At 43.2% G+C, this 12,459-nt stretch overlaps 1 protein-coding gene and 1 pseudogene across 7 annotated transcripts in view; one reads left to right on the top strand and one right to left on the bottom strand.

The window, feature by feature from the left end:
• TENM2 (teneurin transmembrane protein 2) overlaps positions 1 to 12,459 on the top strand; it is a 1,213,529-nt gene that overhangs the window by 978,488 nt on the left and 222,582 nt on the right. The gene's annotated exons all lie outside the window — the stretch shown is intronic.
• On the bottom strand, positions 728 to 842 carry LOC111547243 (annotated as a pseudogene).

Raw genomic sequence — 12,459 nt, 5'->3', positions numbered from 1 at the left:
TCAATAGTTGCTGGTGAATTTATTGAATGAAGTAGAAACTGGGATGCCCAGGAAATGTCTGGGGTAGTCTGGGCTATGAAGACCCTCCAGGGTCGGGAGAAAGGCAGGTAGGGCAGGGGAGGAGGTTGGGGTTCTTAGATTTGAATAGATTTGAGACTCAAAATAGATTTGAATATTGCCCTGGAATAAGGCAGGAAAGCTCAAAGCGAGAAGGACCCATCCCATAGGTCCAGTCACCCGGAAGTTTTTGTTCTCTGGCTTCTAAAGAAGCAAAGGAAAACCCTCAAGGCAGAGGCAGTGGGGAGTTAGGTCTTATGGTTTGCTTGTGTCTTGCTTTTTTTACAGCTAGAAATAATGAGAAAAGACAGACAAGGGAGAGCCTCCCTTCCAGCCTTTCCTCAGCTGCTGGTGTTTTTCCTTCCTAGACCACTGTGTGAGAGGAAGGGGAAAACGCAGAAATAATGGTGGATCTTTAGGAACAGAAAGACCAATGTTAGAGGTTAGGTGTAACCGAGCACATATTTACCCAGGTATGGCAGTCATATCACTACATGGCTATGTGTAGCATGTGGACACACTTCTGTATTACAATAGTTATGTTTATTTCAATGTATCACAAAAATCTTAACACATTAAGCTTTTTACTTCACAGATACTACTTTGGGATGAGGCTAAATGGATTAAAGTTTTTAAAAAATAGATTGCTATTTTTTCTTTCTTTTTTCATAATATTCCTTCTTGCATATATAACAACTTATGGGTTGCAAAAGAGGATTTATTTTTTCATACCTGTCTACTATAAGTCTTTGTCCACAAGTCAAACAAAAGCAAACACAAGTGCACAAAAGGAGACTGATTTTAAAATGTAGTTAAGAAATGTAAACTACATTTAAGAAATGTAAAATGTAGTCTAAGTGGAGCTTAGATTTCATGAAAACCATGAACGCAGTAAATGATGATTATGGTTAGGGAAGCACCAGAAATGCGGTTAGGGTACATCTATGCATTCCTGGCTCTGGATCTTAGTAGCTAGGTGACAGTGGGCAAGTTATTTAATCTTGCTAAGTCTCAGTTTCCTCATGTGTAAAGTGAGGATACTTGCTACTTCAAAGGTGATTTTTTTTAATGGTCAAATGAGAAATGTCTTAAAAGCAGGTAGTAAGAATTCAGTGGACACTGTTTATGACTATTATCATTATTATTAGCTTGGCACACTCCCAGACCTCAATTAATTGTCGTTTTTTAGATAGAATTTTTCAAGTCATTCTTTCATTCAAATAAATATTTCTTAAACACTACTGTGTTCTAAAGCTTATGCTAGCTATGGGGACAAATTTAAAAGAAGGGAAGGAAGACTTTTCAAGGCTGTAATGGAAGGATCACTAGAGCTCAGGAGTTTGAGACTAGCCTAGGCAACATAGTGAGACCACACCCCCATCTCTATTAAAAAATTTAAAATAAAAATAATTTAAAAATAATAACTTTAAATGACCAGGAATGGTGGTGCATGCCTGTAGTCCCAGCTACTTGGGAAGCTAAGGTGGGAGGATCACTTGAGCCAAGGAGACAGACAGCTGCAGTGAGCTATGATTGCACGACTGCACTCCAACCTGGGTGACAGACGGAGACTCGACTGCACTCCAACCTGGGTGACAGAGGGAGACTCTATCTCAAAGAAAATAAATAAATAAATAATATGATAAAATGTCCAGAGAGCATGCAGGAGAATATCAGGCTAGAAAATTCCTGTTAGCCACTGTGGTCTAGGGCCTGCTCTGTGAAATGTGTTCAGTATAACTGAAGAACTGAATTAATTTACATTTAACCGTCGAAAATTTAGCATCTGAATTGAGATGTGCTGTAAGTATAAAATACAAACTGTATTTTGAAGACTTAGTGCAAAAAAAAGTCTTTTTACTGTCTCATTAAAGATTTTTATGTTGATTTTATGTTGATAATATTTTGGATATATTGAGTAAAAGGCATAGTATTACATTTTTTTAACTTATTTAATGTGGTTACCAGAAAATTTTACATTTCGTAAGTGGGCCAGGTGCAGTGGCTCACACCTATATTCCCAGTACTTTGGGAGCCGAGCAGATCACCTGAGGTCAGGAGTTTGAGACCAGCCTGGCCAACATGGTGAAACCCTGTCTCTACTACAAATACAAAAATTGGCTGGGCATGGTGATGCATACATGTAATCCCAGCTACTCAGAAGGCTGAGGCATGAGAATCACTTGAACCTGGGAGGCAGAGGTTGCAGTGAACTGAGATAGAACTGCTGCAATCCAGCCTGGGTGACAGAGGGAGACCCTTTCTTAAAAAAAAAAAAAAAAAAAAAGTCATAAGTGGCTTGTGTTTTATTTCTATTGGACAGTGCTGATTAGAGCAGAATGCAAATGACATTCACAGCAGAGAACTCCAGAAGATGTGGACATTTCAGAAGAGATCCAACTTCGGTTGCCTTGGACAATTCTTTCTGACAGATCTAGAGCAAAGCTTAAAGGATCTGAGGCACGGATTCAAAGGCTGTTTCTGCGGTTGCAGAAGAAGAGAAGTGCCTCTGAGGTTTCGTCCTAACTACAGGACCTTGCTAGAGTTGCCAGATTTAGCAAACTTATAAATTAAAACCTGGCAACCCTAGACCTTGGTTATGTTGTAGAACTTCAACAAGCCTCGGTCTCTTCATCTTTAAAATTGGGATAAAAAGTAACTGCCTTGTGAGTGTCTTGCAAAGCTTAAATGAATCGAATAAGACTAGTAAGAGATGCATGAAGAAAGTTTAACCTAAAAGAGCTAAGGAATTAAAACAAATTGGGGGACTTTCCAAACGTGCCTATCTTTCTTTAGCTCTGAGCATGCAGGTAAGGGAGATCTCTCCCAGGCCAGTGTTAAGGGAGACACCAGCCCCTACCTGGGAGATGTATTAGGTTAGGCCTAGCTTGGGGACTTCCATAGAGTTAGGATCTGGCATGGGAGCACAAGCCATAAGGAGAAGGGAGACACATCACGACCATGTCAAATGTCATCACAATGCCTTGTATAAGCCAGAAATGCCACAGCAGTCTGCAGTGCTGCTACCAATTGACAGAATCATGTACCTTTAGCACCAAAGAAATTTGTGTGACTTGAGTGTCACATAAAACCCTTAAAATTAGCTCCCTTGGGATTGGCGTGGTGGCTCACGCCTGTAATCCCAGCACTTTGGGAGGCCGAGGCAGGCGGATCACCTGAGGTCAGGAGTTTGAGACCAGCTTGGCCAACATGGTGAAACCCCGTCTCTATTAAAAATGCAAAAATTAGCTGGGCATGGTGGTGGGTGCCTGTAATTCCAGCTACTCAGGAGGCTGAGGCTAGATAATCACTTGAACACAGGAGGCGGAGGTTGTAGTGAGCCGAGATCGCACCACTGCACTCCAGCCTGGGGAACAAGAGTGAAACTCCATCTAAAAAAAGAAAAAGAATAGCTCTGTTAAGTAAATTGTCACAAATTCAAAATAAGTCTAATTGTGTCATTTATCTAATTGCAGATGAAAATGTAGTCCCTTATAGATGCAAGTAGTTTACATTCCAAAAAGAAATTATCCTCCCCCACCCCACCCCAGATTAGCTCTTTCCTCATAAGAAGTTGACCATATTGACATTATGCATATCAGAGGCTGAGGAAGACTGCCCCATTGCCCACGTTTTCGTTCCCTACTACCTAATCAGGCCTTAGGAGATAGAACTAATTTTTTTAACGTGATGTTTCTTTCCATTAGAATCAAGTTTTAAATGTTTCAGGTTAGCTATGTGAAATCCACTTAACTGAAAACCATTCGCAAGAAAGATCAAACCCAATTTGCTAATACAGGACTTTTTTTTTATTTCTGAGTTTGAAAAAAATCTTGAGCTAACCATGTCAGAAATTAAAAATTGAAAAGGACTCTGGCAGCCTCCCCGTGTGCCTAATTTGGCTTTGCTGAACAAATGACCAAATTGGAATGAGAATTACGTACAGGATTTGCTCAACATCCTTACTTCTTCAGCTCATTTCTCACTCCTGAAAAAGCACCAAGTTTGCATGCAGGAGGGAGCATGTCTACATTGACCACAATGGCGTCAGACCAGGTAGAAATAGAGAAATGGTGGTTTTAGATTCTAGCTGTGAATAAACTTCTGCAGTAGAAGACATTTGTCATAGAAACTCAATTTAATGAATTTAGGATCAGAAAGGACCATCATGGTCTTTTTGTCAGCTAATTTTATTAACAGGTTATTTTGTTCATGCCCCATCTTGCAAAGAGTAGTAATAAAAATAGTAAGTGGGTAAGAGGAGGAGCCTTCTCTGAAGTCCACCTCATTTTGTCTTTAATAAGGCATTGCATTGCACATAGACACCTGAATTCTCTGTCTTTCTTTAAGGAGATGGAAGAGGACAGTAGAGAGAGCACCAGAGAGTCAAAAGATCAAGGTTCAAATCCTGGCTTAGTCAGCCATTAGCTGTCATGACCCTAGGCAAGTCATTTCACTTAAATAGGGCTCAGAGTCACCATCTATCTATACAGCAAAAGTCTGGACCAGATGGCCTTTGAGGCCCACCTTACCAGTGCCTCTGCCATTCTAATGTGACACAGAAAAGGAAACCACAGAGGTTTCTCTGAAGGAGGTGGTTCGGGCAAATGAGAGAAGAATACCTAGGTGAATAGAATCCCAGTCTTCACTGATCCTTGGTGTTGAGCTGATGGTTGTCAGCGGATGGAGTGGTACTCAAGAGCTTCAGATGTCACACAGCTCAGGTTCAAATCCCACCTCTAACATTTACCAGCTGCATGTTACTTCAGCACTCTGAGCCTCAATTTCTTCATCTGCAAAACGGGAGAGCAATATATATCTCATAAAATTGGTAACAATTGCTTATCACAGAGCTTGGCACATGCTAAGGGCTCAATAAGATCACCATTGTTACAAAACAACCCAAGACCCAGCAGGAGGTGAGATGTTTCTTCAGTGCCTCCTGTGTGCCAGTTACCCCCAGATCGTCACCACTTTTGCACCTTCTTGACCCTGTAAGGTCAGTGTGAGCAAGAAAACATGGCTAAGAGCACATGCTTGGCTCTAAAACCAGCTGCCCCACCTACCAGCCCTGTCAAAACCTTTATGCCTCCACTCCTTCCTCTGTAAAATGGGAATCATAGTTCTTACCTCTAGGTTTACTGTAAAGAGCAAATGAGGTGATGCGTATACAGGGCTTAGAACAGTGGTTGACACTGAGTCAGTACGTCACAAAAATGTTAGTTGTTATCATAGCTAAGGAAAGTGAAGTTCAGAGAGGTAAATCTGTTTGCCCAAGGTATCCGCTTGTACGTAGTAGTGCAGAAATGTGAACTCTGATTGACATGAACCCAGCATATATATCCCAGAGATCCAGGATAGGGAGCTCCTTCTTCCTTTTACCTGGTTCCTATGGCCCCTCCTGGCCTGTTCCCCCAGTTTCAGAATGGCTGGCTGTGGACTCCAGAGTTCAGATCAGAGGGCTCATTGGGAGCAGTTTGTTGAGGGCTACTGGGGACTTGGGAAGGGAAATGAAGCCCAACCTTCTCCCTTGCTTGCTGCCACTGAGGGGAGAAACGGTGCCCTAGGAATGGAGTATCTCGGGTGTCCTAATTGGCACTCTCTGACCCCCTTGCCACTCCTCCTTGCAGAAGGCTATTTTTCACGAGAGAGTTCTTTCTCTTTGTTCCAGCGCACATTGCACATCTACCGATCAATATGACATCTTATCCTCTAAAACATTCATAATGTCTGCTTCCTAGGATTCCGGTGGCCGCATGCTGCTTGCAGCCTGCATCTTCTTTCCTTTGTAGTTGGTGGTCTCACGGATCTGCCTCTCTTTAACGGGGCTGCTGGTTGCCATTCTCTGAAGAAAGACAAATATTGTTTGGGCTGTCAACAGTGAATGACAAGCTCGGAGGGGAGAAAGATCCATTTAGGTGTAGATGTGTGGATTGTGGGGATGTGTTTCATTATCAGAAAAGCTCTTAAAATCCCAGACCATGATTTATTTGGTGAATAAAACCTACCGATATTATCATTCTCTAAAGGTATTTTGATCACATGGGTCCTTTCTTGGATAAAGAAAGGCTTTTATTTCTTACCCAGGAAAAAATCGCAGCAGGAACGGGGTGGTCTACGGTAGGAAATGACACCCTGTGTGGCTAACGGCTCCAGGCATGTGTTTATCTGCATGAGGCTGAGCTGACTTGGTGGACAATAGGGTGCCTGACTAGCATTGCCAGTCAGGTACGTTCCTGGCCACCCTGCACAAGTAAAAGAAAGTGGCTGTGAGCGCATGTGTCTGTCCTGTGTATTGATCTGCCCAGTGATGATGAGAGCTAGGGGGTGTGGTTAGAGGTCACCTCTGCACACCAGACGCCACACACTCACAGTGTCAACAGCACCCACCTGCAGTGCACCTGCAGCAGCAGGTTCCAGGAGACAGGTGGAGGGATGCCGCCAGTCGGGGAGCCCCACGCATCCTGAAGCTGCAAGGAGCCCCGTTTGTTTTCTGCAAACACAGCAATTGATTAATCTCGTACCACCTCCCACTCACTGTACCATCCTGAGCCTGTCATGAAAATACATTAATGCTCTGGTCTTTCCCTGTGGATTCCTCTTGTCTCAAGAACACACTGCTCCCTGGTCCCAGAGCTGCCTCACGCAACTATCACCTTGTTCTCATGGCAGACAAGAAGGAGGGGACAGAAAGCCTTGCTACTTTTGTGAGGGGCTAGCAGTAGGAAGGCAGCAGGCAAAATCCCTGCTGAGGACAGTTTTGGGACTGTGGCTGTAAGATTTGAGTGCCTGTAGAGAGATGAATGCAGGCGAGTTTCTCCAATGCCCCCTCTCATTTTGATGATCCTGCCAAGATTCTTGGATTGTATCTACCTCTCATCTTTCCTCTTCTCTGTAATTCCTGAGCCATAAGCTTTGCAACCATTTGGAGCTGGAACCTGGAAGTTGAACAGAGTCTAGTAAGTTTTCAGAACATTCTCAGGAGATAGGTGCACAAATCCCATTACCGTTAAAGGGATTTCTGGGTGTAACTTCCATGCGGTGCTTTGAAAATTCATTTCTTTTTTTTTTTTTTTTTTTTTTTACAGGTTTAAGAAGCTCCAAATCAACAGGTCTTTTATTGCACCATTTAAATATCACAAGTAGGTCTTCAGAGTCATCTGGCATCTTCTTTCTGTAGCTGGATAACTCTTAGATCTTATTCATCAGCCTGCTGAACAGTTCCTTTTTCAGAGACATAGATACCATCCAAAAATTTCCTGATATCCTTGTTTTTAACTGTTGTGGCTTGCTGAATCAAAGCCGCTGAATAAAAAAAAAAAAAAAAAAAAAAAAAAAAAGAAAATTCATTTCACTCAATGTATTGCAACACTGGGAAAAATAAGAGAAATCACTTCACCAACGTGGTTAGAAAAGGATTTTTGGTAACCCTTTAAGATTTAAATTTTTAAATTCCTTTTAAGACTTACGCATTTCCAAGAATGTTATCCCACATGGTTTTGTTTGCATGGCTTCTTTCAGGCTGAAGATAATTTTGGCACTGACAGCATTCCTAAAAATAATATCACTAATACGTTGCAATGGGCCCCCTCCTGTCTGAGGAAGAAGCACTGCACTCAACTGCATCCCCAAAGGATGACAAGCAAACTGACAAGGAAAAAAATCACCAAACGTGTTGTTGACTGGCCTGACTGGCAATTGAAGTTGCTGAGCAGATTTATTTTACATTGACAATGGTGGTTCAAGTTAAATAGCAAACTAGTTGCTGACCAAGGACATATTCATAGAGACTAATGGCTGCTTACAAAGGGAAGTGTGTATTCATGAGTGAACCTTGACAATGTTTAGTAAGTAAGTGATTCTGTAGCCTGCCTGTCCTGTTTGGTCTTGGCTAAGTAGTGGTTCACTTGGAAACCTCACAGGGCCAATGTCCTCCAGTGAGAACTCTGAATGGAGTCTCTAGGAGGACAGCATGGGAATTCAGAACTCTGACTCTGAAGTTACATGTGTCTGGGTCTAAATCCCAGATTTCCCACTTACTGGCTGAGTTGTCTTGGGCAAGTCACTGAACCTGTCTAAGCCTCAATTTCTTTATCTATAAAATGTAGATTACATTACCACCTCATTGAGTGAGAATGAAGAAGAAAAAGTGAGTTTTCATCCTTTTCAGAATCCTCCAGCGTCATCCCTTCTCTTCCAAACAAAAGGCAAAGCTCCCCAAAGGCAGCTACTCCTTCACCCTGCCTGTCCCTTCACCTGCCACTCCCCCTTCCCACTAACTCCACTCCCCTTTGGCGTGCTCTTCCCCAGACGTTGGCATAAACTGCTTTCTCGATTCCTTTATGTCTTTGCTCAGATGTTACCTATCACAAACGCCATCCTTGACCAGACTACATTAAATGAAAAAAAGAAGAAATTTTCAATTCATCCCCCACCTCCAAGTGCCTCTGAACCCTAAACCCAGCTTTCCACTTCCGTGTTTAGTTTCTACACCTGCCCCTAGAATGTAGGTTCCATGACAGCGAGGATTTTGTCTTGTTAAAACTGCTTTACTCCTGGTGCCTAGGACACATCTGACACCCAGTGGGTGTTTAGTAAATATGCGCTGACTGGTAAATTAGGAATACATTATGCTGCATGCAAATAAGGAACCCAGTACCTGGCACACGGTCAAAATGAACGTTAATTGTCGCTATCACCATTGAGTAGACTTACTCACATGTGTTAATTTTCACTGCTGATTGCAAAGGGGACTTTGCAAGTTGCCTGTGCAAGTTCAGGGTAAACAGTTGTGCATGTTAGCCCTGATTATTCCACTGTGGTTCTCTCCTCCCAGCAGTGGCACTTTTGGAATTGGTATATTTCCCCCAGGAGCCCCAACATTGTTGATTTAATTGGCTGGTGCAGAGGCAGGGAGACCCAGCCCTGACCCTTTCTGTCATCCTACCTGGTCTCTGAATGAGCTCTGTCATCATCTCTAAGGCCCTTGTGAATCTGATGGCATGCTGAGCCCCAAGACCCAGCAGGCATGGCTTTCTCCTCCTGCTCCCTAAGCTCTGTGTGGCCTGAAGTCTTCCATTTTCAAAGGGAAAGCCCAATCTCCTCCTCGGGTTATGTATCGACAAGCCTGATCTTTAAAGGCACCCCCTGCTCCTGGGGGCCTGCTCAGCAAACACAGAGCATCCGTGGCCTCCATGTTTGCCCTCTTTGACAAGCAGGGCTGAGCAGCTCTCTGGGAAGTATTGCTGACATATTGATTGACTCTCTTGTCAGGTTGATCCTCTGCCAGCCAATGAACACAGAAGGTTCTAAGTGGCACCCAGCAGGGCCCACACATTCCCTAATTACTATTTCAGACAACCCCCATTCCAAGCTGCCACTTTTCTGGCCCTATAATCTCCCTGTCCTGTGATTGCTGGAGAATCTTCAGTTACTTGCAACCAACCCCGCTCCCTTTCTCGGGCGTCACTCCCTCGGAGTATTGCCTTTGGAACCCGCCTGGCACAAAAACACAGCAACTTCAATAAGAAAATATCACACCCTCACTCCATGTAGGTCTGTTTATTATCCTTACTGAACTTGGGGATCTGTGTGTGGTCCCACCATCCTGTCTTGGTTGCCTTTCAGAATGCCACGACAGTTTTCTCCAGTTAGCCAGAGGGATACTCTCAGAGTTTGGCTGCCTATTGTGTTTTAAGTGGCTGGCTTCCCAGCTCCCACCTGGATTCCACGAGTTTCCACTCGGAGTCCTTCCCCATCCCATTCTTAGTGACCCATGGAGCCCGAGGGCCTCTCTGAAGCAGAGCCTGTCAGATCATGATGAATTGTACATTTTGGCTGTCAGTGACGGGGAGGAATGTTAGGGAGAGGTCCTCCCAAACTCATTTCACTTTTGACCCTCAAATGATCTGGACCAGGCCTTTTGGGATGAACTGCTAGAGCATTCAAGGTGGGGCGGGAGAGGGAACCACCCCAAGTGCATCTAGGATCTCTTGAGGAGTCCAGCATTTATGTGAAATCTTGATATGAAGCAGCAATAACTCTGGCTACTCTCAGGTTTCTCAGCTTTCTTTTTTTTTAATTAATTAAATTTTGGTTAGAGATAGGATCTTCCTATGTTACACAGGCTGGTCTTAAACACCCAGCCTCAAGCAATCCTCTTGCCTCAACCTCCCAAAGCGCTGGGATGATAGGCATGAGCCACCCCATCCAGCTCAGCTTTCCAAGTCTGGTTCTGAGAGTAAATTAAAATTGGAGGTATTATGGCATCACATTTAAAGTGCTGTTTTTTTTTGTTGTTGTTTTTCATAGAAACAAATACAGTGGGCCAAAGTATGTGCTAATTCTCTCTGGCTGAGTTTCAGAAAGGATCCAATAAAACCTAAAGGAATGCACAGAGATTTGCTGTATAAAAATGCCATTTCCTAGTTTCCTTATGGGTGAAAGTATCAGTCAAGGTAGCCTCAGACATGCTACTGTAACAACAATCCCAAACTCTCAGTGGCTTACAACAGTAACAGTTCATGTCTTCACACATGCTGTATTCTATCACTGGTCAGCCATGGCTGTAGCCCACGTCATCTTCATTGAAGACCCAGAATGACTGTGTGATAAAGTATGTGCCGAATTCAGCAGGATAAAGATATCTAACCCCTCTCAGGAAGGAGTGTGGTCATTCACCAACCCCAATGAGATTATTATGAGTTTTGAAACAAAGATGAGGCTTGCTGAGACTCCATTGCCCATAGAATCTGTAACCAGATCACTGTGAAATATGAAGCAGATAGCCACCTCCCACAGTAATTTCCTTCTGATTCTGAAATTCCCCTGTTCTCAAACTTCACAGTCAATAGTTTCCTCATCTGTGAAATGGGGATAATAGTACCTACCTGTGAGTCTTAAGATAATGCCTTTAGAATGTCTACTATGGTACCTGGCCATAGAAAAGGTTCAATGGTGGCGGGGTGCGGTGGCTCACGCCTGTAATCCCAGCACTTTGGGAGGCCGAGGTGGGTGGATCACGAGGTCAGAAGATCGAGACCATCCTGGCTAACACGGTGAAACCCTGTCTCTATACAAAATACAAAATTACAAAATTAGCCAAGTGTGGTGGCAGGCGCCTGTAGTCCCAGATACTCGGCTGAGGCAAGAGAATGGCATGAACCTGAGAAGCAGAGCCTGCAGTGAGCGGAGATCACACCACTGCACTAAAAAAAAAGGTGCAATGATTGGCAGCAGATGTTGATATACTGATAACTAAAATATCCTTCCGTTTGCAAACTAGTCCATATTGCTACCAGCACTGTTTTATCCCATCTTCTATGCCTCTGATTATGTATTTTTTAATTTATAAGCATATAACATCCTACAATCCAACCCCCCAAATCTGCCCCCCATGTATCATTATCTATTCTAATAAATATTGATGGAGTGCCATTTATATTCAAGACACTGTCAGATCTTTTGGGGATTGCAGATGTGTAACCTCTCTCTGGCCCTTAAGGAGCCATTATTCTACCTGTACAGGGAAATCTTTATAAAAGGTAAAGGGAGAGATTGATTGAGAGACTGATTTCTCAGCCCAAGCCATAGAGCAAATCAGCAGCAGAATAAGAAATAAGGCTCTCATTAGTCAGGAAACTCATTTGCTTCACAGCTCCCTGGGGTCTTTATCCTAAGGACACTTTAGTCCCTCTGCACAGGCCAGAGAGAACATCTCGATTTCTTACTCAAGTGAGAGAGAAGGAATGACTGATCAAAAAAAAAGTGCCAACAAAAACCTATTTCAGACACTCCCAAAAAACAAGAGAAGGTGGTTATACCCCCGATATAATTCTCACTTATTTACTTAATGTTCGATTCAACAACAGAAAATATGCCCAAACTTGAGTTTCATTTTTGTTGCATTGCTTCTTCCAGAAGGAGAGGCCTCATATTCAGCAGATTTGGCTTTTCCCCTTCTCCAACTCCATCTCACTTTCTTATTTTTCTTCTCACTCCTGGGAGTTGTCTGAGAAGTTTCAGGTGTACTCTGACCCTAACCCTTTTCGCCTCATCTATAGTTTTCTTATTTTCAGGATACTTTTAAAAAATAAAAATAAAAAGATGCTATGGAACCCAAAACAAAGAAAAAGGTGGGGAGGGGAGGCAGGAGGGAAGGCATCTTTGGAAACAGAGGAAACACAGTTGCAGGAATGTCTCTTCCTGTTCAGTAACATTAGGGGATTGTTTGCTTGCTTTTCTCCCAAAGCTGACGGTTGCAATATGTTCTGCACCTTAGAATGGCAAGATCGAGTGCTATAAGAGCAGAGCAGTTTTGACAAGAGTTTGAGATGGGGTGTTAGGGAGGTTGTCATCTTGGCCTGATGGGACCCACCGCTACTTCTGTAGATGTGAAATCAA

The sequence above is a fragment of the Piliocolobus tephrosceles genome, chromosome 4, assembly GCF_002776525.5.
Source record: "Piliocolobus tephrosceles isolate RC106 chromosome 4, ASM277652v3, whole genome shotgun sequence".
In the NCBI taxonomy this organism is placed as follows: Eukaryota; Metazoa; Chordata; class Mammalia; order Primates; family Cercopithecidae; genus Piliocolobus; species Piliocolobus tephrosceles.
Note: the sequence above shows the minus strand (reverse complement) of the source record. Positions and strands in the feature narration are given on the sequence as shown.